This window comes from Akebia trifoliata, chromosome 12 (assembly GCF_017979445.1).
Source record: "Akebia trifoliata isolate Shusen 1 chromosome 12, ASM1797944v1, whole genome shotgun sequence".
Lineage (NCBI taxonomy): Eukaryota > Viridiplantae > Streptophyta > Magnoliopsida > Ranunculales > Lardizabalaceae > Akebia > Akebia trifoliata.
Genome location: NC_141386.1, coordinates 31,214,195 through 31,229,122, shown reverse-complemented (window position 1 = coordinate 31,229,122; position 14,928 = coordinate 31,214,195). Strand labels below are relative to the sequence as shown.

Sequence of the window (14,928 nt, the reverse complement as noted above, 5' to 3'; positions counted from 1 at the left end):
TCACTTTGTTGCAATTGTTTGCTACATTACCATGTCTAATAATGGAAATATGTTTGTTGTATAATTCACATAGGCCGACAATATGTGCCATATGGCCAAGAGTTGTTTTCACTGCTGGAATCCAATTTGAGCAACTTCTATGGGACAGATCTCAAAAGAAAACTCAATTAATTGCACCAGTTTGAAGTTCATTGGTTCTTTGTACCGCAAGCTAATTGTTGCATTGATTCATTTTTGGGATGTCTGAATAATAAGAGAGAACTGGGTCACTTACAGTAACAACAGCAAAGCCTTATCCCAACGATTGGAGTCAGTTATACGAATCTCGCTCCACTATTCCACTCTGTTTAGAGTCATGTTTTCTTTTATTGAAAGTGAGTTCATATTCTTAGTTTAGAACAGAATTACATAATATAAAGGGCAAGATTGTTCAAAAGGATTGAGACCAAAAAAGAAAACAGAAAACAGAAAATTTTTCCCTGATTGAAAATCAATTAAAAATATCGTAACATTCCTTTTGTTTTCGTTTTTTTTTTCTTACCCTCTTAAGGATACATGTTGATACTGGGAATTGTGTCCCAATTGCCAACGCATATTCTTGGATTTTTAAACTGCAATTTGCCTTATTATCACAAATGCATGGGACATGGTGCCATATTGTTTACTACCCCATCGTATCTGATTTCCCTTCTTTTATTGAAGTACATTGTCACATGGTGGTGGTGGCAATGTCCGTGGGTATCTCATTTTTATTTACATATTTATATAGGGATTAGTTCCCATCAAACCTGGCCAACCATCATCCTAAGGTCTAGATCAGTGGACAATCCTTGAGATTCACCACACGTGAATTTTGAGGCTCATCTAGTGGTCCGAAGCACCTAGAGATGAGTCCACGAGGGAGGATTGACTGTCATGGTTCCTTGGTGCAATATCACTAAATCATGAAAAGTTTGAGAGTTTTGGGAGGGTCTTCTAGATGATGGTGAAGAAATATAAAATATTCTTGAGAAATCTAAAGGATTCGTGCTGTCTTGGATACTTTTGGAGTGTTCTAAAATGGTAATATTTTAGATTTAGTTCATGACAATTGACGATATTAGATGTGAATCAGATTTTGAGAAAAAAAAAATAAAAAATTAAGAGTGGTGTTAGAGTAACATTAAAATGACCGATTCTCACATTGCTGAGATGTAGAGGACAGATAACTAAATGTTTTTCACTCATATCTCGATAAAAATCATCTATTGTTCTGTACATACATCCACATCAGTAATGCGAGAATCGATGTCAATTTTAATATTACATCGTTTTTCAAAAAAGTAATTAATTTTTTTTATAAATTCATTCCCAAGTTTACATAAGAGAAGTATTTATTGATAATCATTGCCATGTGGATCGTCTTAAATACTTCAAGAGTGCAAGAAATAAAGATTTCTTTCCTAATCACTTAGTTTCTTGAGTTAAAGCGAAGTAAAGGAATTCCTAAGCCTCATTAGATAAAACTGACTTGAGCTACATGATCAGATCCACTAAATCATGATCCTTTTTATCAACTATTCATGATTTACATTAAAAATTGTCTCTATTGATGAGTAGAGTTCATCGTGCCTACGTCATGGGCATCCTCTTTAGGTAAAAGGGGTAAAAATAGAAAAATGATAAAGTTCAAGTTGTATTATTAATTAAAAAATTGAAGTTAGGAGGGTAAATGAAGAAAAATAATAAAGTTGAAGAGGTATTGGTAAGAAAGGAAGTGACGAGAAAAGACAATAAAATGGATTTAAAAAAAAAAAAGATAATGAAAATTAGGGGGGTGTTATTTAAAAATAGGGTAAAAGAGAAAATATAATAAAATTGAAGAGATATTAGTAAAATAAAAGAGGGGGAGGAGAGGAAAGATTATAAATTTGAAGGGGAAAAAAAAAGATAATAAAATGAGTATGGTAAATCTTACAAAATTGTAACTAGATGAAAAGTTTATCCCCACAAAACTGTAGCAAACTAAGTCATACAACACGAGCATAAACTAGAGTTCACATGTGCTTACGACACAAGCATCCTCTTTGAGATTAAGTGGAAACAAATTTGGAGGGATACCACTAAAAAATTTGAGGTTAACAGGATAAAAGATGAAAAATAATAAAGTGGGTTAAATAAGTAAAAGAGAAAATATAATAAAATTAGAGGAGATGAAGAAAAAAAGATAATAAAGTCAGTCCCACAAAAATTATTCACACGTGCTTACGGCACAAGCATCCTCTTTAAGGTTAAATGGAAACAAATTTGGAAGGGTACCACTAAAAAATTTGAGATTAACAGGGTAGAAGATGAAAAATAATATAGTGGGTTAAAAGGATAAAAGAGAAAATATAATAAAATTTGAGAGAATGAAGAAAAAAAGATAATAAAGTCAATCCCATAAAAATTATAGTTCGATGAGTTGTTTATACCTACAAAATTACAGTTAGAAGAAAAGTTTACTTTCCACAAAACTATATTAATTGTAGACCTTACATTTATGTTTTATTATAAAGATTTTTAACATTAATTTGAGTATTTTTCATCAAGATTTTGAAACAAAAATACATAAATCCAAAGCATATTCGAGGATCAATGGGAAAGAGTTCATGGTTTAAGTAGACATAATAGTTGTTAGCAATTCGGAATACAACAAAAATTCGAAACATGAACAATTCAAGTTCTATTTAATTTTGGAATGCAAAAATCCGGTCTAAAATTTGATAGATGGAAAATATGCAGCATATGCTTCATACGTGCATTATTCATCTCATCTCAAAAATTCGAAAACAAAAAATATGGTAAGATAATAATGATGGTGATGGTGATAATGAAGGCATTAGAGGTTATTGTTCCATTGGTTTATAAAAAGAAGACCAAAGTCAAGGGATGCATCATCAAATTGAAATTTTTTGATAAAATTTCAAATAAATATAGAGGGCCATGTCATTATTTATTTTTTAAATACAAAAGAGACATTTGTCACTTAAAAAAATTCCTCCAAAATTTTGATACACGTCCGCTTCTAAGTCGACTTGTGTTACACAATCACAACTTACAAGTTTACACTTTATAACATATAATTTATTTTTTATTTTTTATTGACTTTTATACAAATTTGTAAAAATCATTAAGAAAGATGTATTTTATTCTTTTATAATTTAGTACATGAATTATTCAAAAAAATTCAATAATTCAGAAAATAATACTTCTATGGAAAAAAAAAAAAAAATTGAAAATTTTCAAGAATTAAATGAGAGATGGTTAACAATGGAACAATACATCACTTTTTGGCCAATGTGTCATTAAATGTTCTGTGAGGGACGAGTCATCACCGCTTCATTCTAATAAAATAATCTTCTTGATGTCTGCATCATCAACATTCATCATGTGAATTAGGTACTTAGGGAACCGTTGGAATCACCGTTTGATGTCACGAGAGGCCTCTTAACAACGACCCATTACATTACATTTGATTATCAACTAATTAACTTAAAAATATTTTAAAAGCATTCTTAATTGGTACATTTCAAGGTCACATGCACTGGTGGTGTGCTGCCAACCCTTGGTAGTCATCCACTCTGAAATTGAAGAGTACCTAATGGGTAGATCACAATGATGGGTGCACTAACAAGAGGCAGGCGACAAGTGGGTCAATGCATTATGATCATAACATGATGATGATGATGATGATGATGAAGGAGAAGGTTCTCATAAATCATAATTTACTCATATATTTGTTAGGTGTTTGTGCATAAGGGGTCGACACGTCATGGGTTTATATATTTATTTATTATTATTATTTTTTGATACATGAGTATTCAAACTTAATTTGACTAATATCATGGACAAGTCATGAGTGCATCTTATGATGCTTTCAAATCTTATATCCCTAATTTCCCAAGTCTTCTCATAATTCACACTAAATTTTCTTTTAAGTAATTTGTTGGTTTTGTAGTGTATGAATGATATACACTTGTGCCATATCACCTAAATTAGAATACATGATATCAAATTGAGGGAGAGAAAGAGAGAGAAAATAAGAGTCATCAGATAAGTTGAAATTTTAATAAAATCAAAATGAATATTAACAAATCTTAAGACAACTAGTATAGAGAGTGCACTCTCTAATATAAAAAAGATGAAAAATGATTCATGTAAAAAAAAAAAAAACACTTGATCTTGATTAGATAAACGCAAGCTAACAATTGAGATTCATTTTCAAGATAAGTATCTCAAAGATGATCTTTGTGGTGAGAAGATCATCCTCATAAAAAATCAGTTTATTCCAAGATTTTTAGTAGATAAAACTTTAACTATCGAACACTATTCCTCCAAGACATGTATTATTGTGATATGCATAAATCCCAACCATTGGATAGTAATTTACATGATTGCATATGTCTAACAATAGAAGATAATCTTGAGAAATTGGCTCAATGACAATTGTGGACCAATAAGTAGCTAATGCTCATAGTTCCTGAATTTGATATCTTATAGGAACATTAATTTCTCAAGGGCCACTCGTGAGGGCCCTCCGTCACTTACATGGTGTGTTTGATATGCGGGTGTTGTTCGTGCCGCGGGAGTAGTCCTTGGATAAGACTATTTGAGGGCAAAAATCCAAATAAAGACTTCGATTATTAAAAAAAAAATAATAATAATAAAATAAAAATAAAAATAAAAATAAATAGAAATAGAAGATTGAAAAAATGATTATAAATCATAAATAAAAGAATTGATCTTAAGTGAACTTTTGTGTTTTTTCCCCCTCTTTGCTTAGGTTTAGGCTGGATTCTATGCATCAAACGTGGTTGGAGGATATAAAAGTTATAAAATTAAATGAGGGAATGGGGATTGATGTCGGTGAATTAATCGGGATAAAGTTTAGATAACGTGTCTTTAGTACTACTGAGTGGTGACCCTTGGTAAATCCCACTTAAAACGTGTCTCTCTTAATCTGATGTGTTTTTTTATCCTCTTTTACATTAAAAAATTCCAGCTATCAAATACAGCCAAAAAATCACTCCCATCCCATACTTGTCACTAACCACCAAATTTTGAGAAATTCAAACTTCCAAATCATCCAACCCTTGATAAACCCTAACCATAATTCCACTTAAAGATGGATCAGAAACAAATTGTCAAATATAGGATTCTTGAGATTCACACTACAATTGAAAGTCCATCCAAGGGATCATGTCAAGGGTGCTGGTCTTCTCACAAAGCCCAATAAAATAATTTGAAACCCACAATTAATGGCACAATCTCATCCACAAAATCTTAACAAACCCCCATCAAAAATTTTAAACCTTTATCTTATTCAAGAGATCCCACACAAATCATAAGAGAAAAGTAAGGCCAGATATTCAAGGCTGTCCACTCAATCTATAAATACTCCATTTTGATCAAATTAGGTATAATTAGATAAGTCTCGTTTACTACCTTAGATTAGAGAAAATTTAGTTTGAAACAAAATAAGATAAACTCAAATCATTAATTTCCACTTCTTTGACTCTTCTTTTACTCCTTTTTGCAATCACCCCCACCCAACCCAAAGCCCTTTCTTTCCTTCCCCGCTCTTTCCTCACCATTTCCTCTCATCAAAATCAGATCTCTCTTTCTCTCTCTCTCTCTCTCTCTCTCACACGCACACACACACACACACATATGCCCATCAAGAGTTCTCCTTTGTTCTCTCTTTAGGAACCTTAAAAAGAGAACAATAAACCCTTCAGGAAGCTAGAAGATTCCTCAAAAGAAAGGGTAGGGAAGAAGAGTGCAAACGAAGCAAACCCTTTGATCGGATTCAGAACATTAAGAAAGAAGAAGAAGAGGAAGAAGAAGATAATCCAAATGCAAACCCTTTCATTGTGTTTGATTTTGAGAAGAAATTAGAAAAAAAAAAAAAAAAAAAAGATAAAAAGGATCAAAGAAAGGGTAGGGTTGTAAATTGGCTAATGTCACAGCTGAAATCTGTTTCATCTCATCTTGACAACATTCCATCAACTCCTGGAAAATTCAAGATGGACAAATCCCCATACATTCATCGTCTTCGCTGGCACTTCTCCCTCGCCAAGCTCTCCTTCTGGTGTTTCCTCTTCCTTGGTCTCATCCTCATTTTCTTTCTCCACTCCACCCCTTCATCCTCACCATCCGATCTATCTCGTCGATCTCTTCGTACTTCGACATGGGGTGGTCCTGATTGGGAGAAACGTGTTCGCTCCTCCGCCCGTGTTTCCTCTCGTAACGGCCTAACTGTGCTTGTCACGGGTGCCGCTGGATTTGTCGGCACCCATGTCTCCACAGCATTGAAGCGTCGCGGCGATGGAGTCCTTGGTCTCGACAATTTCAATGACTATTACGATCCGTCCCTCAAGCGGGCACGCAAGGCCCTCCTCGAGCGCACTGGGGTGTTCGTCGTTGAGGGCGACATTAACGATTCGGCGCTCCTTAAGAAGTTATTTGATGTAGTTGCATTCACCCATGTAATGCACCTCGCCGCCCAGGCGGGCGTTCGGTACGCCATGGAGAACCCAAGCTCTTATGTACACAGCAACATCGCTGGGCTTGTTAATATTCTTGAGGTCTGCAAATCGGCCAATCCACAGCCCTCGATTGTCTGGGCTTCTTCTAGTTCTGTTTATGGTTTGAATTCTAAAGTACCCTTTTCGGAGAGAGACAGGACTGATCAACCTGCAAGCCTTTACGCGGCCACTAAGAAAGCTGGGGAAGAGATTGCTCATACTTATAATCATATTTATGGCCTTTCGATTACTGGGTTGCGATTCTTCACGGTTTATGGACCTTGGGGACGACCTGATATGGCTTACTTTTTCTTTACTAGAGATATACTAAAGGGGAAGCCAATTCAGATCTTTGAAGGCCCAAATCATGGAACGGTGGCGAGGGATTTCACTTACATTGATGACATTGTGAAGGGTTGCTTAGGCTCATTAGATACTGCGGAGAAGAGTACGGGTAGCGGTGGGAAGAAGAAGGGCCCGGCACAATTAAGGGTCTTCAATCTGGGGAACACTTCTCCAGTGCCTGTCACCAAGCTTGTTAGCATATTGGAGAGGCTATTGAAGGTGAAGGCTAATCGAATTATGTTGAAGATGCCGAGGAATGGAGATGTGCAGTTTACCCACGCGAATATAACGTCAGCTCAGACAGAGCTCGGATATAAGCCCACAACGGATCTGCAAACGGGGTTGAAGAAGTTCGTCCGATGGTACCTTAGTTACTACTCGGATTCCAGGAAGAAAAGCTCCGGGTGAATCGTTTAATTTGGTTGCTGTGTGGTAAACCTTTGAATTCTTCGGTGTTTTGATTCTTACAATTTTTTTCTTCCTTTAGCTTTCTTTGTCATTATCGCTTTTTTTCATATATCTTTGTCATATAAGGAGGAAATTCATGTTCTGCGATCGAGAGCTTTTCGTAGTTGGTGGGTATTGTCGGCAGGATATTCCTTGATTTGTATCAAAAGAAAACTTGTTTCTCTCTCTCTCTCTCTTCTTCTGTTAATGGTAGTTTCAGCATTGTACAATCTATGACTGAAAATTATGAGTGTGTGCTGATTGTTGGACATTTATCGTCTTGATGCGATTTTAATAAAACAGGATATGCTACATTTTGGATCTCAGATAATTTCTTATATGAGATGGGTTACATTTGCTTATGTGCATCTCATAGTTTAGGTAGAAAATTATTATGTTCATGATTCATGCAAGTGGAATTTTGCTTCAAACAACTTTCATGGTTTAGTGGTGTAGACATTGCGTAAAATATGCTGGTAGGCCGCAACAGCTTCTATAGTTTCAGTGCATCGTTATTGTGAAGGAGTTGGTTGGGTCATGGTGATTTAGAGGTTAAATGTCACCTCTTGTTCTTAAGTTCGGAGTGTTTTGGGTTATTTTCATTATTTTTTTAAATTCCGTATAATATGATTCCATCCTTGTATAACTTTTGCAATCGTCTCGTATCAAATGAACAGCTCCAACAAAATGGCCTTCCTATCCCTAAAATCTGCAAAATGCTGAGAGGGGCGTACGTTCTGATGGTTTCTGACCTCTTTCCATTTGAGAGTTTTTTACTTTCACCAAAGCCCTCATTCTCATTAATGCCGGTACTTGTCTTTGATGCACATGCTCAAATCATCTCAAGCACTTCTTTTATTTTATCTCATATCGTGGTTATTCCTAAATCTTTCTAGTTTGTTCATTTCTGATTTTTTCTTCCAAATCTTACCACTTGTTCACATCAATAATCTTAGTTCTACTATGGTCATATATTGTTTCTTAATTGCCTAACGTTGAGCTTTGTACAACATGGTTGCTCTTATTATTTTATGCAAAGTATCTTAGTTTGATTTGTACATGTTGGTCACATGATACTCAAGAAGTGGTCTCTATGCTATGCACCTACAACTAATTCTATATATCACTTGCTCATTAACCACTCCATCTTTTTGGATAATTGGAAGTTAATAACCGAACTTTATCTTTTTGGGAAATTTCTTCTTCTATCTTTTTGGGAATTTTGGGATAATTGAAAATCTTTTTGTACTACCTTTATCCACATCATTTTATTCTTGCCTCTTAGAGCTTTTGACTTTCACTATTTGACCAATGCCCTCGTTCTCACGAATGTTGTTATTAGTCTTTGGATGTATATGCCCAGATTATCTCAATCAACCGTTGTTTATCTCATATTGAAGCTATATAAATTTCTCCCATTTATTCTTTTCTAGTTTAACTTTCAGTCTTACCAATCATCCATATCATCATTCTCATTCTCATTCCATGTTATTTCTTGACCGCCCAAAATTGAGTTTCATAAATCATGATTAATTTTTTTGTTATTTTGTAAAGTTCCTTTAAGATTGATTGTTACACATCGGTCACATAATACACCTACCACTAATTCTATGTATCACTTCCTCATTAATCACTCCATCCTTTTGAATACTTGAAAACAAATAACTGCAGTTTATCATTATAAGATTTTTCTTACCCATCAATCTTAATGTTGTTTCATTCCTACAAGTGTCTTTGCATCAACCAGGTTTTGTAGAGCTGATTCTTCTTGATATACTTCCCTTCTCCAAAGCCTATACTATGTGGTTGAACTGATGTTGGGCTTCCATGTGGATATTCTTTCCTTTGATCATTACTAAGGCTCAATACAACATCCTTGGAATGAATTCAAGCACCCAGTAGAAAGATTTTATTCTTTTGCGCCTTTAACCAAAGTTGGAGAGGATATGTTCATCAATATAAATGGTTTTACAATTTTCTGCTTTTATATGAATTATGAAGCCCTCACTTTTTAGAAACCTTGGGTATCATCTTGTCTACTTGTACCGAGTCCTGCTTCGTGCACCCTTTCTAAACATCAGGTATCATCTTGTCTACTTGTACTGATCATATCTGCTTCTCTGGTTCGGTCCATCATAACCACCTCCTATCAGGTGCTGCAACCTCGGGTGTAGAGGAATGGTTCTCTCTCACCTATTCTAACGGGTTTCACTCAGAAGCAGCTGACTGACTTTCTGTACAGGTTACTACTGCAATTGCAATAATCAATCTTTCGCTCTAAGCTCAATTGTCAGTCAAATCCAGGAGGAAAGGTAAACGTGGGAATAAGTAGTCAAGTATAGCAATTGATCCATCCACTCTCTCTTGCTTGACTTGAACAGCCTAAAAATACTAGTTTCAGCCTGTCTTGCATCTCCTTTGTTCCCTTTGGGACTATGTGACTATATTCAATTCTACTCATTCCTGTTACGTCAAGTTCGATCTGTCAGGGGCCATACATCTTTTAAAAACTATACGTTTGGTATCAATGATTGTCTTTTAGCATGTTCATCGATTTTGAAGAAATCCTGTGGTAGGTATTATTGAGTCTTAACTTTGTGCACTTGTTATTAGAGGGAAGAAATAATGGAAATTTGAAGATCCAGAAAATTACAAAGGTGTAAAAGGCTTTTTAATTCTATGGTTCATCAAAATACTTGTGTTGTGGGAGATGGAATGGTTAGGAAGATATCAAAATACTTCTGTTGTCAAGGATGAGATGGTTAGGAAGATCTCAAATAATACTTCAAGAAAGTGAAATTGAAAGTGAGGAGTGGTGATTCATGGTTGAGTTGGTCCTTTGTCTTATAATTTTTTTTTAAAAGGTATAATATATTGAAAAAAAGGGGGGGAAAACAGAGTACAATGAGGCCGAGGAAGCCTCTCTAATAACAACAAAGTAAAAGAAAAGTAAAAGAAATCAAAGATTACACAAATAGTTCCATCTAAAAATAAAGTTATCAACAGTAAATCCCACGAACTCTATGTATTGTTTTGACCAAAGATACATTAAGCCCAAGATCTCCAAGAAACCCGCATGAGTACTTCTAATCTTACTATTGAACATCCTGTTATTTCTCTCATTCTAAATCCCTCAAGTAACAATCGAAGGTAGCATAGCCCATGGGAGTTATTTTCTGGAATGGAAAGCATTACTAGCCCACTCAACTAACAACGATGAAAAGTTAAGAGAGAAGATTCAATTAATACGGAATAGACCGAGGAAGGTTGATCAAATAGTGTGAGTAAAGGAGCAATGAATCAAAATGTGATCCACCGATTCCTCATCTCTCAAGTAAAGGGGACAACAATTAGGAGTGATCTAACCCTGAACAATCAAATTATTTAACGTGAGTAACCTACCGAGATAGGCCAACCAGAGAAAGAAGGACATTTTAGAGGGAACATACTTGGACCCCGAGAGGAGTCACTCAGCAGAGGGAATAAGGCTCTCGTAGAAGGACTTGACAGAGAATCTCAAATCCTTTCCCCTTTTCCACTCCCACCTATCATGTTCGCTATCGTTGAGATGTACCGAATGCAAAAGATCAAGGAAAAATGTCATCTCGTTTAGCTCCCAATCGTTAAAGTTTCTCTTGAATCCCAAATCGCACGTAGGACTGGATTCGGTGCCGATTAAACATTGCTTGATAGAGTAATTCTTCTTAGTAGAACAAGTGTACAAGGATGGAAATTGAGTTTCTAGAGACGATGCATCGCACCACCAATCCTCCCAAAATCTGATACTGTCCCCCATACCCACTTTGAACTTAATACCTCTTTTGAAATCCTCTCTCACTTTAAGAACCCATTTTTCAAATACAACACTCATACGGATCATTCGCCTCACCACTATACCAACCTAATCTCCTCTCACCGTACTTAACCCTAATAACCTTCCTCCAAAGACTACTTCTTTCCTCATCGAATCGTCACAGTCATTTTCCTAGAAGTATTCTATTTGCTAATCTAAGCCCCCTAATCCCAAGTCCCCTATACTTCCTCTTATAATTTGTCCATATTATTATCTAGTACCAGCTAGGCTTGATTGTTTTATATGGTCTATTTCTTTTTTGGTTTGAATGGCCTTTAGATGCTCTTAATTGAGAGTGGCCAACATATTCTTCAAATAAAATTGTTTTCTAATGAACAAAAGTAGTAGTTTGGTGGGTGGGGTTGGCTTCGCATTTTCCCAACTTTTTACCACTCTTCCAGTGGGGATGCACATGTTATGCATTATTAATTAAATAAGAACAATTTTCGACTAATTCTTTGCCTTGCTTGGTGCGTGCTACAAATCATTTGCAAATGCAAATAATTTTTTAAAATCAATTTTATTTGTGCTTGGTTACACAATGCAAATAATATGCATTGCAAAAAATTTCCATGGATCACCTAAATTCTTAAGAAATTTCAGCAAATGATTTGTAACAAAAATAAAAATAAAATAAGGGATAATGTCAATCATTATTTGACTCCAACCAATGCATATCAAGGAAATAAATCAATTTATAAAAATGATTGGATTCGCTGACTCAAGAAATGATACGTATCATCATGTATTGTTGAGATATACATAAAATCTCAACTATTGAGTTTTGTGTTTACACAATCAAGATCTTGTGTCATTTTCTAAGCCATATTTCTCGAGTCAGTAGAAGTTGACCTTTATAAAAAAGAATAATGTTGAAGTGCTCTCAGGATGGAACTTCATATAACTTTTCTTGACATGAAAGTGTATGTGAACCAAAAATGCTTTCATCGAGATACGAGTGAAAAAGCATCTATGATTCCTATCCATTTTCATGTCAAGAAGTGCAATATGAGATTCGAGTTTGAGGTCACTCCAGTGTGACTATAAAAAAAAATTCCCCAATGCTTGGTATATCAATATGCACATAAATTTACGAAACACTCGTCATCTAAGATACACTAAATTACAAAAACACCATTCATCAATGAAACTTTTAAATTATAAAAATAATCCTAAATACTTATTGCAGTAACATGCGTATGAATTCACACATCTCACCATGACATTAACTTACATGTATATGAAAATTAAATACCATCATCAATTTGAATAGTTTTTTTAATGACATGTATTTTTATAATTCCAATATGTAGGTAACTATACCTTTTGATTGGAATATTTTTATAAATTCATGTATGTTAATGTAGTAAGTATTAAGGGTATATTTATAATTTGAATAATTTATTTGATGATATTGAATACATTAAAAATAAATAAATATTTTATTTTAACAAGAAATCAGAACAAAACTTTTTATTTGCAAATATCAATCAACCACCAAAAAAGATTTACAAGAGATTTTTCAATGATTACCAAGCAATAGTAAATTTTTCATTGCTAACCATTTGTGGTGCAAATCATTTGTTGTGTAAGCCTAAACAAGAACATCATGGGCAGGTGTCCTTGATGGGGGTAGAAATCACTTAATCCCTTAGATTGTGGCCTGTATTGACGTGTGGGTGGATGGTTTAAATCCTCCACACTGGATTAGGGGTGTCACTGAGTCGGTTCCAGTTTGGTGTTTTAAGGAACTTATAACCATAACCACTATATTTATTTCAGTTTCGGGTCTAGTTCCGAAATAAATGGAACTGGATCCGGAACCATCAAAAAACATGGGTACCCATCCAATTCTCAAGAATCAAAAGAGAAAAAAAATATTTCAAATCATTAAAAAAAAAATTTCCTTTAAAAAAATTAACATGTTAACCTCAAAATTATTAATTTAATTATAATTTTTTATATTAAAAATATAAATTAATGATATTTTTCAAAAATAAAAATTTATCTTAATTAAAAGTAATAAATTTTTAAAAGATATAACGTGTTTTAAGCTCCATTCAATAATTTATATGAAAAATTGAAGAATTTTACATAACATGCATTGATTTTGATATAAGAAAATACCTTGAATCATCTATAATATGAAAAGAACTCACAAAATAAATTGGCTCTGGGTATCCATGGATAGAACCTACTGGTTCTAGTTCTTATCAGTTTGGTTCCATTTTAGACTCAGATCTAATCGGTTCTACTAAAAAATCGAAACCGAGGTTTTCGATTATGATTCCTTTTAAATGGGTACCATTGCCACCTCTACACTAGATCCATAAGATCTGGATTTTTTTTATAATAATCTTAATTTTTTTTTTAGTATCAATTCTATAACAACTAAAATGGAGCAATAAGTAAAGAGTCGTGCTAGAGTGACCCTAACGGGGGACACACGAGGGACATCTTGACATAGTGACGCGTGTATGTCTATAGATGCGTTTTACTTGTATGTCAGACAAAACGCATCTACAGGCATGTGCGCACCACCACATCAAGATGTTCCCCCGTGTGTCCCCTACTGAGGTCACTCTAGCATTACTCGTAAGTTAGTGTGTTACCTATTTTAATTTGAGAGCTATTATTACCACATCAACTTTTACTAATGTCACACCAATTCCTATATGAATTACTAACGAATTGCACATAGTTGGTGTGACATAAGTAAAAGTTAATGTGGTAATAGCAATTCTCTTTAACTTTCTTAATCATTAAAAATATATTTTTCTCAAAAATATATTATTGGGTATTTGATTTAAAAAATTGAAGGTATTACATATATTTAATCTTTTAAAATGATGTGGGTCTCATTACATAATTTATTAAATTTTTTGATAAAGTAAGAACCATGCTAGTTCTATTAACTTAGAAAGATTTCAAATTTTACTAATGGTCGTTTGGCTTACCTTGTAGCATCCAAAAACATGATCTTATGCCTTAATTTTAATTTTATCAAATTCTTTTCAAATACTTAAACTACAGGAAAAAAAAAAAAAAACAGATTTTTATTGTTAAATTATCGAGAAAAAAAAAACAATGTTGACTTACAATCAAAGGATTAAACCTAACTTTACATTTTCAATAGGGCAAATCTAATATAAGCACTTTAATAGGGAGGTGTTTATAAAAATACCCAAACTTGTATTGAATGATAAACTCATATTTAGACTTTAGAGAGATTTTACGAGGAGGTTTACGAATAAGAGGTCTAACCAAGGTAAATTTATGTGACTTTTTAATATTCAAATTTTTTTTATGACCTGATGACTCTATACAGGGATCGGGCTGAACGTGCAACACTCGCACATCACACGCACTAGGTAAGTGAGGGTGCGCCCTTGAGGAATTATTGCTCACACTGGATATCGAACTTACAACCTGTGAACATCAATCACTTATCAGTTCAAAATTGCTATTGAGCCAACTACTCTTAAAACTCACACTTTTACTCCATCAAATTCTTGACTGACTTGAACATTGGAACATTTTCATAGTACCTCTCTAAGGACACATCAGTCGGAGATTAAAAAATAGGAAGGATTGAAGATTCAATCAAGAAATTCACTTCAACACTATCTATGAACTGCCACGTCAATTGCGTCAGTCGACAACGTGAGTTTAGTGCGACTCTTTGAAAAATGAATCGTGATAAGTTGACTATCTCACTTCTACTACTCTAACGTG

General features: G+C 34.2%; 1 pseudogene; it reads left to right on the top strand.

Annotated features, from left to right (window-relative positions):
• The first annotated feature begins 5,506 nt into the window (after positions 1–5,506).
• On the top strand, positions 5,507–7,522 carry LOC147389501 (UDP-glucuronate 4-epimerase 3 pseudogene; annotated as a pseudogene).
• The last annotated feature ends 7,406 nt before the right edge of the window (positions 7,523–14,928 follow it).